This window comes from Lygodium microphyllum, chromosome 26 (genome assembly GCF_053477565.2).
Source record: "Lygodium microphyllum isolate KBCC chromosome 26, Lygodium_microphyllum_v1.1.10, whole genome shotgun sequence".
NCBI lineage: Eukaryota > Viridiplantae > Streptophyta > Polypodiopsida > Schizaeales > Lygodiaceae > Lygodium > Lygodium microphyllum.
Genome location: NC_141160.1, coordinates 125,718,300 through 125,739,837, shown reverse-complemented (window position 1 = coordinate 125,739,837; position 21,538 = coordinate 125,718,300).

Below are 21,538 nucleotides of genomic sequence, written 5' to 3'. Positions count from 1 at the left end.
AGGTTAGGTTACTATAAGATAAGGATCAAGGAAGAAGATATCCCCAAGACGGCCTTCAATACAAGATATAGGCACTTTGAGTTCCTAGTTATGTCATTCGGGCTTACGAATGCACCTGTCACTTTCAACAGGTTAATGCAGGATATCTTTAGGCCATATCTTGATGATTTCATACTTGTCTTCTTCAACGAAACTTTAGTCTATTCTAAACATGAAGAAGATCATGAACCCCAACTTTGGATTGTCCTTGAGACAATGAGGTCACATAAGCTGTATGCTAAGATGAAGAAGTGTTTATTCTTCAAACGTCAGATTGAATATCTGAAATTCATAGTATCAGTAGAAGGAATCTCAGTGGTCCCAGCCAAGGTCAGAGATGTGCTAGAATGGCCAATACCAACATGTCTCAAAGACATACGCATCTTTCTTGGATTGACAGGATGGTATAGGGTCTTCATAAAAAACTATGCTTTGATTGCAGCACCTCTGACGGAGTTATTAAAGAAGCAAACAACCATTGCATGGTCAACTCTTGAACAAAATAGTTTCGATAGATTGAAGAAAAGTTTGGTATCAGCACCTAATCTAAAACTTCCAGACCTCAATAAAGAGTTTGAGGTAGTAACTGATGCTAGCATACTTGCCTTGGGATGTGTGCTCATGCAGAAAGATCATCCAGTAGCATACTCTTCAAGGAAACTGAAGAGTCATGAAAAGAATTATGCTACGCATGATCTGGAATTGCTAGATGTCATCCATGCTCTAAAGCTTTGGAGACACTACCTATTGGGTAACAATTTTACACTAGTAATGGACCATAAGAGTCTCAAATGGATCTTTACCCAGAATGAGCTCAATATGAGACAACGTCAGTGGATTGAAGTGTTGGAGGAATATGACTTTGAAATCAAGTACTGACCAGGTAAAGAGAACGTAGTTGCCGATGCACTTAGTCGCAAGGCATTCCTTAGTTCCCTAATCTTGCATAATCCATCAACAACTAGATCTCTAGCTACCAAAGTATCTATGCCAAGCAATCCAATACTTGAGTTAGCTAGAGAGGAAGCATGCCATGATCCAGCCTATCAAAAGATGCTAAGGGAAATCTCTACCAAAGATCAGGATCAAAAGCTGCATGCTAAGTATCATGAATATTCTATCAATAGTGGACTTGTCTACTATAGAACGAGGCTGTGTATACCAGCAAGCCAGTCACTTAAGCAGAAGATATTGACAGAAGCTCATGATTCCCCTTTCGCAGGACATCCTGGCTATGCCAAGACTCTCAATGCAGATAGGAAGAGCTACCATTGGGAAAGACTCAAAGGTGACGTTCTCAAATATGTCACCGAGTGTTTGTCTTGTCAACGTATCAAAGTTGGACATGTCAAGATGCCAAGGAAGCTGCAACCGCTTGACATTCCACAAATGAAATGGGAATTCATCAGTATGGATTTTGTTGTAGGCCTACCCCAAGTCCAGAGAGGATACAACTCCATCATGGTTGTGGTTGACATGCTTACTAAGGTTGCATATTCAAGCTACATGGTTTACCCAGAAGAATCATTAGTGATCGTGATTCTCTCATCACGTCACACTTCTGGAGAGCCATCTTTGAAGCTATTGGGACTCAACTTTGTTTTAGCACGGCTTACCATCCCCAAACGGATGGCCAAACAGAGCGAGTAAATCAAGTCATGGAGAATATGATTAGGTCATACTGCTGTCGTGAGCCGAAGAGGTGGATTCAATACTTGCCTTCAATTGAATTTGCCCACAATGCTTCTTACCAACAAAGCACTCAGATGACCCCTTTCCAAGCATTGTATGGTCATGACTATCGAAGTTCCCTAAATTTCTCATATCGAACCTTAAGGGTTGAAGCTTCAAGGCAGATGTTGGAAGACTTGGATGACCAAATAAAGTCAATAAGACAGGACATCCAAGCTGCCAAGGATAGATAGAAGGCATACACGGATTTGAAGCGTCAAGATAGAATCTTCAAAGAAGGAAACATGGTCTACATTCGCATACGGCCAAAGAAGAGTTCCCTATCCTTAGGGGATTGCAAGAAGCTAAGCCCGGTATTGTGGACCGTATAAGATCCTCAAATGCCTAGGACCTAATGCTTACAAAATGCAACTCCCTGAGAACCTAAAATTTCACAATATATTCCATATCAGCCTATTGAAGAAGTATGTACCTAATTCTAACCATGTACTTGATGACCAACAAATTGTAATGCCTAGTCAAGGAGTCCTTGAGCTAAGGCCTGACAGGATCTTAGATGTTAGGGAGAGACAATTGAGATCTAGAACTTTGAGAGAATGCCTCGTCCAGTGGAAAGATTATCCCGAAGAGGATGCCACTTGGATAGATGAAGGCACTCTCAACCATCAATATCCCCAGTTTATCTCGAGATGAGGACATCTCGATTCCTCTAAGGGAGAGAAAATGTAACAACTCCGAAATGATAAATAGACCATTCGCATATGAAACACTCTTAAGGGTAGGATAATGATAGGGATAATTCCTTTTAATGATATAAAAGTAATTTTTTAAAAAAATTCCCTCTCCTCCAGTCGACATTCGAGCTGGAGGAAGAGGGGGACTAGTAAGTAGGCAAGCTCTTTTGCTGCAGCTTGCCAAGGCAATGTTACATGCCCATCGATACGCAAGGGGGAGGAGGGACAGAGATCGTAAAGAAAAGGTTGTGCCTCTTGTTGCTGTGACGGGATCGAGAGTGAGATGGAGAGGCTGCCCCGCTGCTATTGCAAGAGGAGAGAGGTGGGGAAGCCGAGTATCGCCAGGCTGTCATCGGCCTCCGCCATCACAGCCCGCGGCCACTTTGTCAGTACGCTGTCAAATTTCCACTATTTTTTTCCCCTGCCACACATAGAAGCTTCTAGAGGCTTCTAAGAAGGAGCTTCATAAGCCCCCTTTCCCCCCCAAAAGAACTAAAAGGTCTTATTACCTTTCTCCCCCCGTGTTTAAACTCATAAGCCCCCTTTTCTCCCCTTAGCCCCTTTCCTGTGGATATTGAAAACCTTCCCTTCCCCCCCCCCCAGTGTTTAAACTCATAAGGCCCCTTTTCTCCCCTTTGCCCCCTTCCCGTGGATGTTGGAAACCCTTTCCCCCCGTGTTTAAAATTTTCTTTTAGCCTCCCTTCTCTTGAGGCATCTTGAAACCCTTCCCGTGGCCTCTTGAAACCCCTTTTCTCCAAATTTTCCCTAAGGGTCCTTAGACCCTTACTTATAACCTTAAAGGTTACTTTATCCTTGGAGTTTCCCCTTTAGGGTTTTCCCCCCATAAAAGGTAACTTCAAAAACCTTTCCTTTTACCCCATATTTTGTTAAAATCCCCCTCAGGCCATGCAAAAATACCCCTTGGAACTCTCCCGCACCTTGTTTCTTTTCCCACACGTAAAAGAAATAGGAATGTTAAGGGTCGTTTGTTGGCACCTTTCTTTTCCACTCAAAAAGTCTTGTAAGGGATTCCACACCTTTTCATTCCTCGTTTGTGCGAGTCATTACAAGGCCATTAAGCCCCTCCCATGGCTTTAATGGGTCTTCTCCTCAAAAGATTTTGGAACACCCCTTCTTTCAAAATCTCTACTTTAAGGAGGGAGCCTTCTAAAACTACTTTCGACGGACGGTGCAAGGGAGCGGCAGTGGAATTCCAAAGAGGAGTTGTACAGCTGCTTCCACGTCCGAAAGACTACAATTGCGATGCCTCCTAAGAAATTCCAAGGCACAGCTGCGGGAGGGTCATCTCCGGGCATCCACGTGGACATCTCACCCCAATCCCAGGTTTTCCTTCCTAATTTTTATTTGGTATTGTTGTAATTCAATCACGCAAGGTTAATTGTTAGAAATAGGATATATCTTTTGTCCTAGATATTCATGACGGAGGAACTTAGTCTTTAATACTTTCAATAAAGTATGCAAAATAAAGAAAGCATAAATGGATTTTTGGAAAATAGCCTTATGCATTGAAATGATTTAAAAATCAGATTAATGTCCATTAAAATAGTATACTTCATTTAAGCCTAGATGTATAAACTACATATCGCACTATTAACCCATATCCTCTTCGCAATGAATCATCATGGAAAGTGCAAAGCATGAAATAATTCTTACGATGCATGATTCTAGGGAACTATCGTTTGTCAAAATTATCAAGTAAAAGGTTGCTTGTTTAGCATGAATTTTGTTTGCAAAGTATAGGAAGATTAGTTGGAACTAACCTAATTGACCTCAAATCGATAAGTTAGGGTTGAAAAATCAAATTACACATAGACAACAAGTCATGTAGAAATGATCACGTAATTATTTTCTAGAGTTAAACAAATTGGCATAACCTAAAACACCTAAACCGTGGAGTACTCGTTTGAAATTAGTTAAATTCCAAGAAACGTCTATACCTTAAATACTTGCCCACATTCACGGAATGTAGGGACAATGAAAATGTAATTGGAAAGTGAACTAGGGTTTGTCCCTAAGAATCTTACGAGATGGAGCTTGGAACTCTAGGATTGACAACGTCAGCCTAACGTAATCAGGAATAGATTGTTTTGTGACTCCATGAATGAGTAGAATAAGTCTCATGGTTCAATGCGACACTTGTGCAGCAAGTGCGTAGTCATACGATCTTGTGATTGGATCACAACATCCACGTGGTGGATATACTTGTCGTCAAACTCAAGCTTTATGATGGCTTAAGCCTTGTCGTCACTATTTTTCCATGCAACTTAAATACTTGCATCCTAGGGCTTCTTCTCTTGTCCATTAGTGATGGTCCATAGGCCTTTCTTCATTAGGATAAGCTTTATGCATGTTTAATAATAGGTGTGAAACCTGAATCCTTTGAAGTGACATGTCAAAGAGTCTTTGCCGATGCTAGAGTGATTGGAACATCAACAAATCAGCACTAAATTTCTTAGAGGTGAGTTGAATTTGGACACAAGCAATGGCAGTGCAGTATTAACAGGAACTAGTTTGTTGTTGTTGCTTGAGCCTTCCAATCTTCACAAATCTTTCTACCCTTGCTAATTTAATGCCCAAATATTTGCTAGGAAATTGAGTAGGAATTCTCAATGCTAGAGTGATTGGAATAGTAGAGAATCAACACCAAAATTCTTAGAAATGAGCTGACTTTTGACACAAGTAATGGCAGTGCAGCATTAAGAGAAACTAGTTTGTTGCTTTTGCTTGAGCCTTCCAATCTTCACAAATCTTTCCCTCCTTAGTAGTTTTATGCCCAAATTTTTTTTGCAAACTGAGTAGGAACTCAAATCAAAGTAACAAGAACTCTAGTAGGCTTGGAGAAGGAAGAAAATGATGGGATTTTGGAGCTTAAAGTTGAAGCAGCTATGGTGGAATACAGTTAGCAGGCAAGTCAATAGGTTTTTTCTCAACTACAACATGTGGGATGGATTGTTCAATGAGTTGCTTAGTTATGAGTGAGCGCACCACAAGCGCACTTCACGGCAATGACAACGAATTTCCAAAATGTTGTGCTGGATAGTGACCAGTGTCAGACCATGATGTGACACAGAGGAGTGCCTTGAGTTAAGGACCAAATCCATAGAAGAAATAACTTGAAGATATTCTCCAGTTTGAGAGATCCAGAAGCTCAAACGAGGTAGGGCACAAGCTAACTATGGTCGCCATGAAAGGAAAAGTGGAGTGGAAGTAAGGAATGAACTCATGAGCTGACCAAAGATGAAGAGCACCTGAGAGAGAAGTTTGCTAAGTTGAGCCATGCTCACCATGGCTTTGATACCATGTTGACTAAAGCATGGATTTAGAGTATGGCTATGGAGAATGGAAGATAAAAGCAAGACTCATGAAGACATAGATATAACAACTGACTATTACACAAGTGAATTAGGTTCCAAGATTGAAGCTTTGACTCATAAACACAATCTTGTGTAAGTGGACAATGAAACGTGACTAAAAGAACAAAAGTACTATGACATTACATTTAAATGATAGGCAAGTACATTGCTTTATAGTCTTATGGGGTGGTTGGAAGCACTTTCCACCACTATGCTTATGGGATTCAGTCTCTTCTCCTAGATTGCATGCATTTCCCACATGAGTCATTCTTCAATGTATCCTTCATCTTTCGGAGCTCATGAATCTTATCCTAGATTAGGGGTACCACTGTGGGGTTGGATTGAGTGTCTAGTGGAATGGGTGGAATAGAGAGTTCTAGATGCAAGGGGTAGAGTCAAACAAAGCATGGGTCAGAGGAGGAGTTGAAGGGAGTGCTAGGAGTAGGGAATAATGGAGGCTATTGTACTAAAGTTAGAGATCCATGAGGGCCCAAAATAGAGGTTGCAGGATTTGGTGAGCATAAATTTTTCCCACTAGGATTTCCAAGTAATAGGCACCCATTTGTACAGTTCACTAGAGAAAATTATACTCCAAACTAAATACTGTGAGCTGTCAAGTCGAGGTTTGAATTGTTCATCTTGATAGCCTGTAACATCTTGGAGGGAGTAGATGTCACTACAAAAAAAAGGCTCCATTGATGCGCTTGTAGACGCAATATTTGAACTGTGTTAAAAATGTCAGGCGCGTTTATTATCGTGTCTACTTCCACGTCTAAAATTTCGCATCTAAAAGTGCACTTATGGTGAAACTTACACGTGCATATAGATGCGCATCTATACACGCATGTAATTGCACGTCTAAAAAGACGTGTACTCTGTAAAATTTTTACGATAATAGATGCGCATTTTTCCTGCTGCAATTTAGACGCGCTGATAGATGTGCAAAACAGAGGTATGAAAAAAAAAACCTGAGAGCATGTGGCTTTGCAAGCCACATGCTCTTTGATTTTTTTTCCCCCCATCAACATTAAATTGTATGCTTAGGGAAAACAAAGAAAGATTATTTCGAAGATTTTTGTTCTGAAAACAAAACAATGTATGTAAAACACGAAATTTCATATATATAGATGAAACGTTTTTACATGATGAGTTCTAGTGCTTGTGACCTCAAGCATGGTCATGGTCGTAAGCACTAGCTGAAAGTAATACATATCAAAAATGAAAACTACAAGCCAAGGGGAGGCATGCATGCATATGGCTCCTCTACATCCCCTCAGAAGAGGCATCATCGTCGCTACCACCACCGCTGCTAATGCCGGTGTCGCTGCCGCCACCGCTACTACTAGTCCCCCCTTCGCTATCCTCAACTGCATCAGGGTCAAAGGATTAAGGTATATAAATACCATTACAAACAATAAATTAGAGTTACCTATACTTTTCATGTAAAAAATAAAACATACCTCTTCTGGTTGTGGAATCCTCATGGCATGATTATATTGCTCCTCCGTGATGAGTCCCTCCTCGTAGAAATGCTGCCAAGTGGATGCCTCGTTATGACCTCGATGGTAGCCTACCTCTCTAGGAGTAGGCATCTTACCAACGATATGATACTACAAAACAATTTGAACATACACTGCAACAAAAAGGCCTCTTAGATGCACTTTTAGACGCGATTTTTGAATATAGAGAAAATCTTACGCGCGCGTCTACCCACCCATCTATTTGAGCGTCTACAAACTCGCGTCTATAATCGCATGTATGAAGAAATTTACACACAGAATTAGACGCGTAACAGACGTGCATATAGACGCGTGAATACAAGCGCATAAAAAAACCAAAATTGTTATTTATTTAATTTATTTTGTGCATCTACTAGCACATCTATATGGCAAATTAGACAAGCATATAGACACACCCATAAATGCGCTTTTACAAGAGCCCATGGACGCAAACACAAAACAAAAAATCTCATTTTAAAAAAAAGATATTTAATTTCTTTTTTAAAATTTGAATTATATAGCGCGCGTTTTCTGCAATTTAGACATGTAGATGGACGCGCAAAAAAGAACTGGAAAAAAAAACCAAAGTTTTTCCCTCCCATACACCAAATTGTGCATTTGGGAAAAAGACAATGGATCTGAAAGCACAAGAATTGAAAACAAATGTCCATGTATTCATTATAGATAAAAAGTATTTATATGGGGAGTTTAAGTGCTTGCGACCTAAAGAGTGGCCGCAAGTAGTAGGCTCAAAGATGGATAATAGATATACAAGAAAACAAGGCCATAGAGGAGGTATGGTGCTCCTCTACGAATCTGAAGAAGAAACATCTTCGTTAGCACCACCATGGTTTCTAGCGTTGCTATCCCCCTCCTTGCTATGCTCCACATCGGGGTTCGCCTACACACACAAAAGATCAAGGTTGCTTACGTGGTGGAGAAAAAGTTATAATTAGTTATACTTTTAATAGGAAAGTAAGAAAAACATACCTCCTCTGGCTGTCGAATCCTCATAGCCCGGTTGTATTGGTCCTCAGTGATGAGACCCTCCTCATAGAAGTGAAGCCATGTGGCTACGCGATTATGGCCTCGATGGTAACCTACCTCTCTAGGAGTAGGTATCCTACCAACGATAGTAGTCTGCAAAACAATTATGATATATACAAACAATTATGAGACACAATGTATTAGAATAAATTATATAAAGAATTGAAAGAAATATAAATTTTAAAAAACTAGATATCAAAATATACTTACAAACTTTTCCTCCCACGACTCTCTGCCGCCCGATCCGTAATGCAACGATCCCATGGTTTCCATTTGGATGCGTCGCGTCTCTGCGCGCTGGGGACTCTTCACTTTCTCAGTTGCTTTTATCTTGGCTTTCTTCCACTCTATGCAGTGGCACATAGGTAGTTGGCTATAGGCTCCACACTCCTCCTCATGTCTCCGCAGTGAGTCCCTAGCGCGTGTCATGAGGTGGGATCTTTTGTTGTGAAGAAAATCCCTCACTTTTGTGCGTCCCCAATCATGCGACAATCACTGACCCTCAAGATTTGGGTACCTCTTATGGACTGCCCTCAACACCTCCTGCAACAAGCCGCTTTTCTGATTTTTGAAGTAGACGAAACAATCTTTATACGTCGCATGCACGACGCTCCTCATGTACACCATTACATTCCTTCCTTCATCATCATGGAAGCTGCCACTAGTATCTATAACTCTATAGTACTGGCGTACTGGCTCCTCTACGTGATCTTCTGGTGATGGTGATCGCTCGCCACCTCCTAGGCAACCCCCACACAAGCTTTGTGCTCCCCCTCGACTCTCCCTCCCCCCTCTTTGTCGACTACTCTCTGCCTCGCTGGATGCACGTGCTTCTGCAGATACACACGCGTGGGCTGACGCTTATGCTTCAACCTATGCATGTACAGGTGCTGCACGTGTACCTGCAATTGGAGTTTGGAAAGTAGTGCCAGGCAAAGATGTCAGAGGTATTCCAGACATGACGTTGAACACCTCGTCTGCTGTGGGAGAGCGGCCAAGGTGTCTGGTCATCTCTCCCATGAAGTCTTCCCTACTAGGAAATACTCCAAAAAATGCATTGATCCCTCTACCGAACAAGCCCAATGTATCATTCATGCGATCCAAATCCGGGTCATTCCTAGATGAACCAGGATGCGACATCTACAAAAAAAACACAGGAAAAAGATAAATTCGTACAATTCCAGAAATAAAAAAATTCCAATATGGCTCATTTTCTATTGTGTTTTGTAGTCTAATAATTCCTTGACTTCTCATTTTCCATTATATCACATTTGTTTGCATACAAAAAATCATATATTACCTTCATCCACACATAAACATTTTCAAAGAGCCATAATCCTTGATCCAATCCAACATTAATTATGGAAAATCATTCAATGAGCCTAGAATCATTATGTAAGAGAAGGCTTTTGATACTCACACATTTTCATTTTCTTCAAGTGTATTTTGCAAGCACTTACTAAGGTCCATTTAAGTGAAACAAAGGTGTGAAAATCCCATAGAAAAAATACATGGATGCTCATGGCACTTGAAAGTGCCAATAATCTAGCTTTCTTTAGACATTGAGCATAAAACTTAAGTGCTAATGCTTCTCATTCATTGGCCTTTGAACATTAAACATGAAAATTAATAACAATACTAATTTTTCATTCCCTAAATTAAGCCACTTGGAGGTGAAAATTTCCATAGATACTATATAGGAAATCCCCCCAAGTCCCACTCTCAAATATGGGGTTAAGATTTAGCCACTTGGTCAAATCTTTACTCGTTATTTGAAAGTGGAGCTTGGAAGATTCCCAAATTCTCTAATATGGTATCGAAAGTATAATACTACCTAATTCACTACGTTGGAAGGCTAAAGCTTCTAAAAATTTGATAATGGATCAAGATAATTTGGTCACATTCATCATTGCAAAAATATATTGTTGATTAAAAAACTAGATCTACACCCCATGCCCATTGTGTTTTTGTTCTTATTTTGCTTTAGTTATCAATACAAAGAAACATAATAAGCACAATAACGTTTAGGCAATGAAAATTGTTTTTTTGTAACGTGTCCACTAGTATCATCCAGGACATGTCTTAGCAGTCCATCGGAAAGGATGTCTAGAAAGCTCCACCCGGCACTCCCCGAGAATGATACAGGACTTGCGATCTAGGTATTTCTGCGTCCGCCACGTAGCGAAAGTATCCTGGCCGTTCCCACTTAGGATCGACTGGAATTAGGGTTTTCTTGATTGGTCATTACCTAACAGCAACTAGCGTCTCACTCAAGCAAACTACTTTATGCAGAAACGCCAAGTCCGAAGCGGATTCACGCTGCACTTGGTTCAAGTAGAATGGGAAACGAGAGGGATGCAAAGCTCAACCTCCTGCCATAAGGCATAGTCCAATTCCGTTCCCCTAAAACAGCATAAATCGGGTTAAGTCATAACTCTAAGTCAACGCTTTTGTTGCTCATGTCTTTTGACGCTCATCCTACTGTTCCTCGTGTTTTAAGAAAATTTCTCGGCCAACCGGGACCACCCAACTGTAGCACGGACCCATGACCCATCCTCCGTACTTTCCTCGGTTTGTTTTAGTTATGTAATTATCTAACACATTAATTGACATATAATAATCAGCTTCTTTAATTAATCCCTTAAGCACTAGTTCCTTCACGTAATCTTATCACGTGACATAGAAAAACAATATCAAACAAGTTCTTTATTAACATTTCATCATTTTATCTTTGAAATACAAGGAGTTCTGCTCGTAGGCTTGTCCATAATCTGCCCCAAGGCATCCAGTAATCCATAGGGATCACTATTCCAAGCTTCCGCCCGTAAACTAGTATGCAGGCCTCGAGATCCAATATCGAGTCACGTTAGCCTCTTATGCAGGACTCGGAAGGTGAGGGATTTACGGCTAGAGCCCCCCTTGGCACCCAAGCGTCCTCTTGCTCCAAGTAGCACTCAACGGAGAGACCTCTCGCGGCGGGTTCGGTCCACGTTCCCAGCACGGTCAACTACCCCCTTGGTTAGGGTCAGGCAGGCAATCGGGGGTAACTGAAGCTGCCTCTCCCTTCAGGCCTTCAACCTGAAGCATCAGATATCTTTTCATCCTTTAGTTCCTTGATAAAACAATGCAAATAGTGCTTTTTAAACTGTTATAAGCACAATCAATTCCAGTGGTCGTTCATTTGGCCAATTGCTAAGGAGTGAATCTTTCTCTCCGAATGCATCCGCACTCGATCCGGGATCAATTGCGACTTGGCAAGATCCCTAAGGGTTTGTTTGTTAACCTTTATGTCCTTCGGTTAGGGCCGTACCCTATTAACCTAGCTTAACGAATACCTTAAGTTCTATTGGCAGTAAATATGTTATTCCAATTTACCGATTGGTCTTTTGCTTCCAAGCAATTATCTAATCCACTTATCTTCGTCACCTTTCCCAAGAAAGGTGCTATATCAGGATGAACACTCATCCTCTTGCAAGATAAACTTGCACAAGAATCTGGCAATCTCATTTCCAGGAATTTGGCCATTCCCTTGTGGTCAACCGACATGTCATGCAACTCTGCAACTTGTTGCACAAGTGTCACATCTAATCCATGGGACTATTTTAACCATGGAATGTGGTCTTCTAATCATGAAATCATGATTAATAGGAAATAGGGTTAGGGTGTCCTCATATCCAATCCATTTCTGATTGCACTAGGCCAACCTTGTCGGTCCTAGGGTTCCAATTCAAACCGAGTTTCGTCCTTTTAGCGAGCGACCCTTAGGGTAACAAACCCTAGATCGTTTCTCGCAAGTATGTCCTATTTTCGCTACATTCCGTGAATGTGGGCAGGTCTTTAGGGTATGAGAGTTTCAACTTGGCAACAAGAACAACTAGGTTACGTCCTCAACGTTCTAAATCCTAGTTAGCACTTGGGATATGTTTGCTTTCATTTAACCATTTCTAAGCGAGTCCCTCGCGGTTTAGGTGTTTAGGGTGAACTAATCTACTTGTCTCTTCTTGAAGATTTTTACGATACCATTCTCATAATCACATGATTCATTGCCTACAGATGACTAGATTTACCAACCCTAACTTTCCTGGTTACGATCAAGGCATAGGTTAAGTTACAACATAATTTTCATTGACCCTTTTAAAACATGCATTTCATGATTTATGCTGCTAGGCTTTTGGGGTTTATGTTAAAATGGACCATGCAACGTTTTCCTAATTTTATTTCTGAATGAATTATTCGTAGGCTAAATGAGCAATACACCAACTTTCGTAACTACTTACGTAATTGATTGAGATTTATGCCAAAAAAAAACTAGAGTTAACTTATTCCAATTTACAATCCATGCCACACGCAAATTTCTAGAATTATTTCTAGGCTCTTCTATTTTCTACGGGATTAATGACTTTCCCTAATGAATCATCCAATGAAGATTTGCCTAAAAATGCAACATGGGATTAATCTTTCCATGCTTAATCAAAGGTGCACTTTAATAATTTTCTACCTTATAAGGATAGGCAATAGGTGTTCCAGGCCGTCACTTTGATATGCACGCAAGGGAAACTACTAATCAGGTCATGAGATGCATAGATAATTTACGTTATTTTGTTCATCATGTTGGAAATACCAATGACCACTTCATGTCATGAGCTAATTATTTCAATAGTCAATCTATTTTCAATTGCATCTAACTAGGTAGGTGAATTTGACATGCGTAGGTGCTTCCTAGTCCATGAATTTATCGTGCATAATGCCTTACTTTTGCGATGAATCAGAAATAGTAAAAACCTGGACTTGTGGGCTCAGGGAGATATCCACGTGAATGTTAGGAGAAGAACCTCCCACGCAGGCCTGACTTGTAACCTCTTGGGCCATTGTGGGCATAATTTCAAACTTCCAGGTTGCCTTTGTCTTTATACAATTCGGTGAATTTTCTCAGCTTGGTACGCAGCCTCAAGATCTTTGCCTTTCTCCCTCATATGCAGGAGATGCCTTCGCGGAACTTTGGATCTTTAAAAGGTTGGGCTTGTGAGACTTGGGCTTATGGGATTTGGATGTATGGAATTTGAAGTTTTTCGAGGGGTTTTTTGGAAAGGATCTTATGAATGGTGCTTGTGGGAAAGGAAGCTTTATGAGCTTCTTTAGGGGAAACTGGGGTGGCAAGGCATGGGTTTATGGATGGCTTATGGCCTTTGGAACCTATTAGCGAAAAAAAAACCTCTTGTGAATGAAGTTGCGAAAATTAGGCCTATGGGAAAATGGGCTTTAAGGGAGGGATTTTAACCCCCGGGATAGACCCTGTGTGCACAAGGTCTTAGGCCTTGTTTCTTTCAAGAAGCTTTCAAAGCTTAGGAAGCTTCTGCTTCCCCAGAAAGCACGTGGCGAAGGGGATTGATTAAGGATTAAACTATTAGGACATGACATCGAATGGAGGAAAAAAAAAGATGGACTTGTCTGGGAGATGGTGGCAGCCGTTGGCCCAGCTCGGCGGCCCTTCACGACTGGCAGCAGGTCCTTCTGCAACGTGGCGGCAGCCCCTTCTGGAGCATGGCAGTGGCTTCCTACTAGATGGCAGCCTTGCATGGCATCCTTAGCTTCCCTCTCCTCCCATGGTTCACAACCCTCTCTTTCCTTTCTCCACGCAGCTTCCAGCCTTCCCACCTCCCCATTTCCTCACGGCATCAGCGGCGCCTTCCCCCTTCGCAACATGGCGATATCACAGTCTTCTCCCTCTCTCATCACGCAGCGTGGCCCTCTGCGTCCTCCTCTTCACGACAATTTCTTTCCTGTCGGCCTTTCCACCTCCCTCACTTTCCTCACGGCATCAGTGAGGGTTTTTATAGGAAGAGGGGGGGTAAGGCTTTCTTACCACGTAATTGCCTTGCGTGGCTATCCCCTCCCTGCCACCTCTCTCCTTCCATTTCAGTCATCCCCTTCCCTCAGCCACGCTTCGGTTGGGGAAAGGAAATTAAAAAAATTTGCACTAATTATGACATTAATCTCTTGACCTCCTCCCATGAGGAGGTTCTTATGAAGATATTCGGGTTTCTTAGTCCAAGTCTCGATTGGCCAGTGGAGAGTGTACTATTTAAAAATCGCACCGTCCGTGACTAGAATGCCGGCATTGTCATTTGCTCGAGACTTCACACGGCCTCATAATATTTTCAGTAGAAATATTACATTCTCTTCCCCTTGGAGGAATCAAGATGTCCTCATCTCGAGATAAATTGGGGATATTGATAGTTGAGAATGCCTTCATTTATCCAAGTGGCATCCTCCTCAGGAAAAACTTCCCACTGGGATGAGGCATTCTCTCAGGGTTCTGGATCTCTGTTGTCTCTTTCTAACATCTAAGATCCCGTCAGGTTGTAGCTCAAGGACTCCTTGACTAGACATTACAACTTGTTAGTTGTCAAGTACATGGTTAGGATTAGGTACATACTTCTTCAATAGGTTGATATGACATACCTTATGAACCTTTTTGGGTTCTCTGGGAGTTGCAGTCTATAAGCATTAGGTCCTAGGCACTTGAGGATCTTGTATGGTCCACCATTTCCTTGGACTTAGCTTCTTGCAACTTCCTAAGGATAGAGAACACTTCTTTTGGCGTACGCGAATGAAGGTCATGTCTCCTTCTTCAAAGATCCTTTCTTCACGCTTCAAATCGACGTATGCCTTCTATCTATCCTTGGCCGCTTGTATGTCCTGTCTTATTTGACTTAATTTGGTCATCCATTTCTTCCAGTCATTATCCTTGAAGCTTCAAGCCTTAGGGCTCGATCAGAAAAGTTTAGGGGACTTTGACAGTCATGTCCATACAATGCTTGGAAAGGGGTCATCTGAATGCTTTGTTGATAAGAAGCATTGTATGCAAATTCTACCAAAGGTAAGTATTGAATCCACCTCTTCGGCTCTCAACAGTAGTATGCCCTAGGCATATCTTCGATGACTTGATTTACATGCTCTGTTTGGTCATCCGTTTGGGGATGATAGGCGGTGCTAAAATAGAGTTGAGTCTCAATAGCTTCAAAGATAGCTCTCTAGAAGTGTGATGTGAAGAGAGAATCACAGTCACTAATGATTCTTCTAGGTAACCCATGTAGCTTGAATATCTCCTTGATAAACAGTCTTGCAATGTCTTAGGTTTTACGGTTTGTCTTTACTGGAATAAGGTGTGCAACCTTAGTAAACATGTCAACCACAACCATGATGGAGTTGTATCATCCCAGGACTTGGGGTAGGACTACAACAAGAATCCACACTGATGAATTCCCATTTCATTTGGGGAATGTCAAGCGGTTGCAGTTTCTCTAGCATCATGACATGTTCGGCTTTGATACGTTGGCAAGACAACACTCGATGACATATTTGAGAACGTCACCTTTGAGCCTCTCCCAATGGTAGCTCTTCCTAACTGGATTAAGAGTTTTAGCATAGCTAGGATGTCCTGTGAAAGGAAAATCGTGAGCTTCCCACAATATCTTCTGCTTAAGTGACTGGCTTATTGGTATACATAGCCTTGTTCTGTAGTAGAAAAGTCCACTATTAATGGAAAATTCCTGATACTTAACGTGCAACTTTTGGTTCTACACCTTGATAGAGATCTCCTTTAGCATTGTTTGGTAGGCCAAATCATGGCATGCTTCCTCTCTAGCTAACTCAAGTATAGGGTTGTTTGGCATAGATACTTTTGTAGCTAGAAATCTGGCTATTGATGGATTCGGCAAGATTAGGAAATTTAGGAATGCCTTGTGACTAAGTGCATCGGCAACTACATTCTCTTTCCCTGGTCGGTACTTGCTTTCAAAGTCATATTCCTCCAACACTTCAATCTACCGACGTTGCCTCATGTTGAGTTCATTCTGGGTAAAGATCCATTTGAGACTCTTATGGTGTGTTACTAGAGTAAACCTGTTACCCAACAGATAGTGTCTCCAAAGCTTTAGAGCATGGATGACAGCTAGTAATTCCAGATCATGCGTAGCATAATTCTTTTCATGACTCTTCAATTTCCTTGAAGAGTATGCTACTGGATGACCTTCCTGCATAAGTACACACCCCAAGGCAAGAATACTAGCATCAGTTACTACCTCGAACTCCTTATTGAGGTCTGGAAGTTTTAGAATAGACTAAAGTGTCATCAAAGAAGACAAGCATGAAATCATCAAGATATGGCCTAAAGATATCCTGCATTAATCTATTGAAGGTGGCAGGTGCATTCGTAAGCCCGAATGACATAACTAGGAACTCAAAGTGCCCATATCTTGTATTGAAGACCGTCTTTGGGATATCTTCTTCCTTGATCCTTATTTGATAGTAACCTGACCTGATCAATCTTGGAGAAAATCTTTGCACCCTGAAGACTATCAAGAAGCTCATCTATTCTAGGAATAGGATACTTGTTCTTGATAGTTGATTGATTTAACCCTCTGTAATCAATACATAGTCGAAGTGTTCTATCTTTCTTTTTCTAGAACAATACTGGTGCTCCCCATGGTGAACTACTAGGATGGATGTAGCCCTAATCTAGCAGTTGCTTGAGTTGTTCCTTCAGCTTAATTGCTTCCGGTATAGGCATTCTATAGGGTCTCTTCGCAATTGGCGCAGCTCCTATTACTAGCTTGATCTCATGATCTACTTCTCTTTGAAGCGGGAGTTCTGTTAACTCTTTAGGAACTACATCCACGTTTTCCTTTAGCCATGAAGGTCCTTCACTAAACTCCTGCTTCTAATCTAACTTATTGAGCTTAATCAAGTAGACATGTAGTCCCTTTCTAACTCCCTTTATAATTTGAGATGCTTTGGCCAATTGAATTTTTTCCGGCTTTCCAGCCTCTCCTTGAGTTGTGACCAATTTTCCTTGGCCCTTTCCACAATGAATGTGGGCGTCATTAGGTTTAAGCCAATCCATTCCGAGTAGACACTCATGGATACCTAGGTTCATGATCCCGAATCTGATCGAAGTCGACTTTTCCTCCTAGTAAGAATTCCACATTACATCACATATCTTCCTCAGCTTTTAGCCAAGTGACGAAGTCACTTTACTTTGTTATCAATATTCACAGTCAAGACAATCATTGATTTAAAAAAAAGTTTTATTCCATTCATATCGGCATAGCCCTTTGGAGGTACAATTATTTCTTGGGGCAATGGAACAAGTTGATACATTAATTCGAGGAGAATAAGATGTTGCATTCAGCCTACAGGAACTGAGTAGTAGTACGGATTGGGGTCATCGATTTTCAGGAATCGATAGTTCATTGGAAGATTAGGGTATCTTTTCCTTTGATATCCATTCTTCTCATGACGTCCCAACACCTTGATTCGGTCGGTAGGGATTCTTCAAATCACTTCCCTGTACACATACTTATTCTGGTTAACCCTTCGACCTCCGACCTGTAGGGTCGCGTTTGCGTGAGCCTCAACAAAGACGAACAGCTTCACGATCTTCAAATCCTCCATCCACTTGATTCTCTTCAAGTTAATTTGAAGGTACGCAGGTCGATGGGTAGCTATGTAATAGATCCCTGAAACACCCATCCATCTCCGCTCCACGTACACAGGCGATGGATTGTAAATGAGGTCTAGGATGTTCATCATCTCAACCCTTTGTCGATAATCCGTGGAATGCATCACGGTCATAAACATGACTCGGAACACTAAGAACCTGTTTCATGCTTCATAATTCTGCAAGACAGCATTGAAAGTAAGGAAATGTTTGGGACAGTAACATTTGCTTTACTTCTTATTATTAAAATTTCTTAAAAACAAGTCCTTTGTTGGTTTGCTCTGATACCAACTGTAACGTGTCCACTAGTATTATCCAGGACATGTCTTAGCAGTCCATCGGAAAGGATGACTAGAAAGCTCCGTCGAGCACTCCCATAGAATGATACGGGACTTGCGATCTAGGTCTTTCCTCGTCTGCCATGTAGCAGAAGTATCCTGGCCGTTCCCACTTAGGATCGACCGGAATTAGGGTTTTCTTGATTGGTCATTACCTAACAACAACTAGCGTCTAACTCAAGCGAAGTAATTTACGCAAAAACGCCAGGTCCAAAGTGGATTCACACTGCACTTGGTTCAAGGAGAATGGGAAACAAGAGGGATGCAAAGCTCAACCTCCCTGCCATAAGGCATAGTCCCATTCCGTTCCCCTAAAACAACATAAATCGGGTTAAGTCATAACTCTAAGTCAACGCTTTTGTTGTTCATGTCTTTTGATGCTTATCCTACAGTTCCTCCTGTTTTGAGAAAAGTTCCCGGCCAACCGGTACCACCCAACCATAGCACGGACCCATGACCCATCCTCTGCACTTTCCTCAGTTTGTTTTAGTTATGTAATTATCTAACACATTAATTGACATATAACAATCAGCTTCTTTAATTAATCCGTTAAGCACTGGTTCCTTCACGTAATCTTATCACGTGATATAGAAAAACAATATCAAACAAGTTCTTTATTAACATTTCATCATTTTATCTTTGAAATACAAGGAGTTCCACCCGTAGGCTTGTCCATAATCTGCCCGAAGGCTATCCAGTAATCCATAGGGATCACTATTCCAAGCTTCCGCCCGTAAACTAGTATGGGGGCCTCGAGATCCAATACCGAGTCACGTTAGCCTCTTGTGCAGGACCCGGAAGGTGAGGGATTTACAGCCAGAGCCCCCCCTGGCACCCAAGCGTCCTCCTGCTCCAAGTAGTGCTCAACGGAAAGACCTCTCGCGGCAGGTTTGGTCCACGTTCCCGGCACGGTCAACTACCCCCTTGGTTAGGGTCAGGTAGGCAGTCGGGGGTAACTGAAGCTGCCTCTCCCTTCACGCCTTCAACCTGAAGCATCAGATATCTTTTCATCCTTTAGTTCCTTGAGCAAACAATGCAAATAGTGCTTTCTAAACTGTTACAAGCACAATCAATTCCAGTGGTCGTTCATTTGGCCAATTGCTAACGAGTGAATCTTTCTCTCCGAATGCATCCAGCACTCGATCCGGGATCAATTGCAACTTGGCAAGATTCCCAATGGTTTGTTTGTTAACCTTTATATCATTCGGTTAGGGCCGTACCCTATTAACCTAGCTTAATGAATACCTTAAGTTCTATTGGCAGTAAATATGTTATTCCAATTTACCGATTGGTCTTTTGCTTCCAAGCAATTATCTAATCCACTTATCTTCATCACCTTTCCCAAGAAAGGTGCTATATCAGGATGACCACTCATCCTCTTGCAAGATAAACTTGCGCAAGAATCTGGCAATCTCATTTCGAGGAATTTGGCCATTCCCTTGTGGTCAACCCACAAGGTCATGCAACTCTGCAACTTGTTGCACAAGTGTCACATCTAATCCATGGGACTATTTTAACCATCGAATGTCGTCTTCTAATCATGAAATCATGATTCATAGGAAATAGGGTTAGGGTTTCCTCATATCCAATCCATTTCTGATTACACTAGGCCAACCTTGTTGGTCCTAGGGTTCCATTTCAAATCGAGTTTCGTCCTTTTAGCGAGCGACCCTTAGGGTAACAAACCCTAGATCATTTCTCGCAAGTATGTCCTATTTTTGCTACATTCCGTGAAAGTGCGTAGGTCTTTAGGGTATGAGAGTTTCAACTTGGCAAGAAGAACAACTAGGTTACATCCTCAACGTTCTAAATCCTAGTTAGCACTTGGGATATGTTTGCTTTGATTTAACCATTTCTAAGCGAGTCCCTCGTGGTTTAGGTGTTTAGGGTGAACTAATCTACTTGTCTCTTCTTGAAGATTTTTACGATACCATTCTCATAATCACATGATTCATTGCCTACATATGATTAGATTTACCAACCCTACCTTTCCTGGTTAGGATCAAGGCATAGGTTAAGTTACGACATAATTTTCATTGACCCTTCTAAAACATGCATTTCATGATTTATGCTGCTAGGCTTTTGGGGTTTATGTTAAAATGGACCATGCAGCGTTTTCCTAATTTTATTTCTGAATGAATTATTCGTAGGCTAAATGAGCAATATACCAACTTTCATAACTACTTACGTAATTGATTGAGATTTATGCCAAAAAAAAACTAGAGTTAACTTATTCCAATTTACAATCCATGCCACACGCAAATTTCTAGAATTATTTCTAGGCTCTTCTATTTTCTACGGGATTAATGACTTTCCCTAATGAATCATTCAATGAAGATTTGTCTAAAAATGCAACATGGGATTAATCTTTCCATGCTTAATCAAAGGTGCACTTTAATAATTTTTGACCTTATAAGGATAGGCAATAGGTGTTCTAGGCCGTCACTTTGATATGCACGCAAGGGAAACTACTAATAAGGTCATGAGATGCATAGATAATTTACGTTATTTTGATCATCATGTTGGAAATACCAATGACCACTTCATGTCATGAGCTAATTATTTCAATAGTCAATCTATTTCCAATTGCATCTAACTAGGCTAGGTGAATTTGGCATGCGTAGGTGCTTCCTAGTCCATGAATTTATCGTGCATAATGCCTTGCTTTTGTGACGAATCAAAAATAGTAAAAACCTAGACTTGTGGGCTCAGGGAGATATCCACGTGAATGTTAGGAGAAGAACCTCCCATGCAGGCCCGACTTGCAACCTCTTGGGCCATTGTGGGCATAATTTCGGACTTCCAGATTGCCTTTGTCTTTATACGATTCAATGAATTTTCTCACCTTGGTACGTAACCTCAAGATCTTTGCCTTTCTCCCTCGTATGCAGGAGATGCCTTCACGGAACTTCCGATCTTTAAAAGGTTGGGCTTGTGAGACTTGGGCTTATGGGATTTGGATGTATGGATTTGGAGTTTTTCGAGGGGTTTTTCGGAAAGGATCTTACGAATGGTGCTTGTGGGAAAGGAATCTTTATGCGCTTCTTTAGGGGAAACTGGGGTGGCAAGGCATGGGTTTACGGATGGCTTGTGGCCTTTGGAACCTATTAGCGAAAAAAAAACCTCTTGCGAATTAAGTTGTGAAAATTAGGCCTATGGAAAAATGGGCTTTAAGGGAGGGCTTTTAACCCTCGGGATAGACCCGATGTGCACAAGGTCTTGGGCTTTGTTTCTTTCAAGAAGCTTCCAAAGCTTAGGAAGCTTCTGCTTCCCGAGAAAGCACATGGCTAAGGGGATTGATTAAGGATTAAAC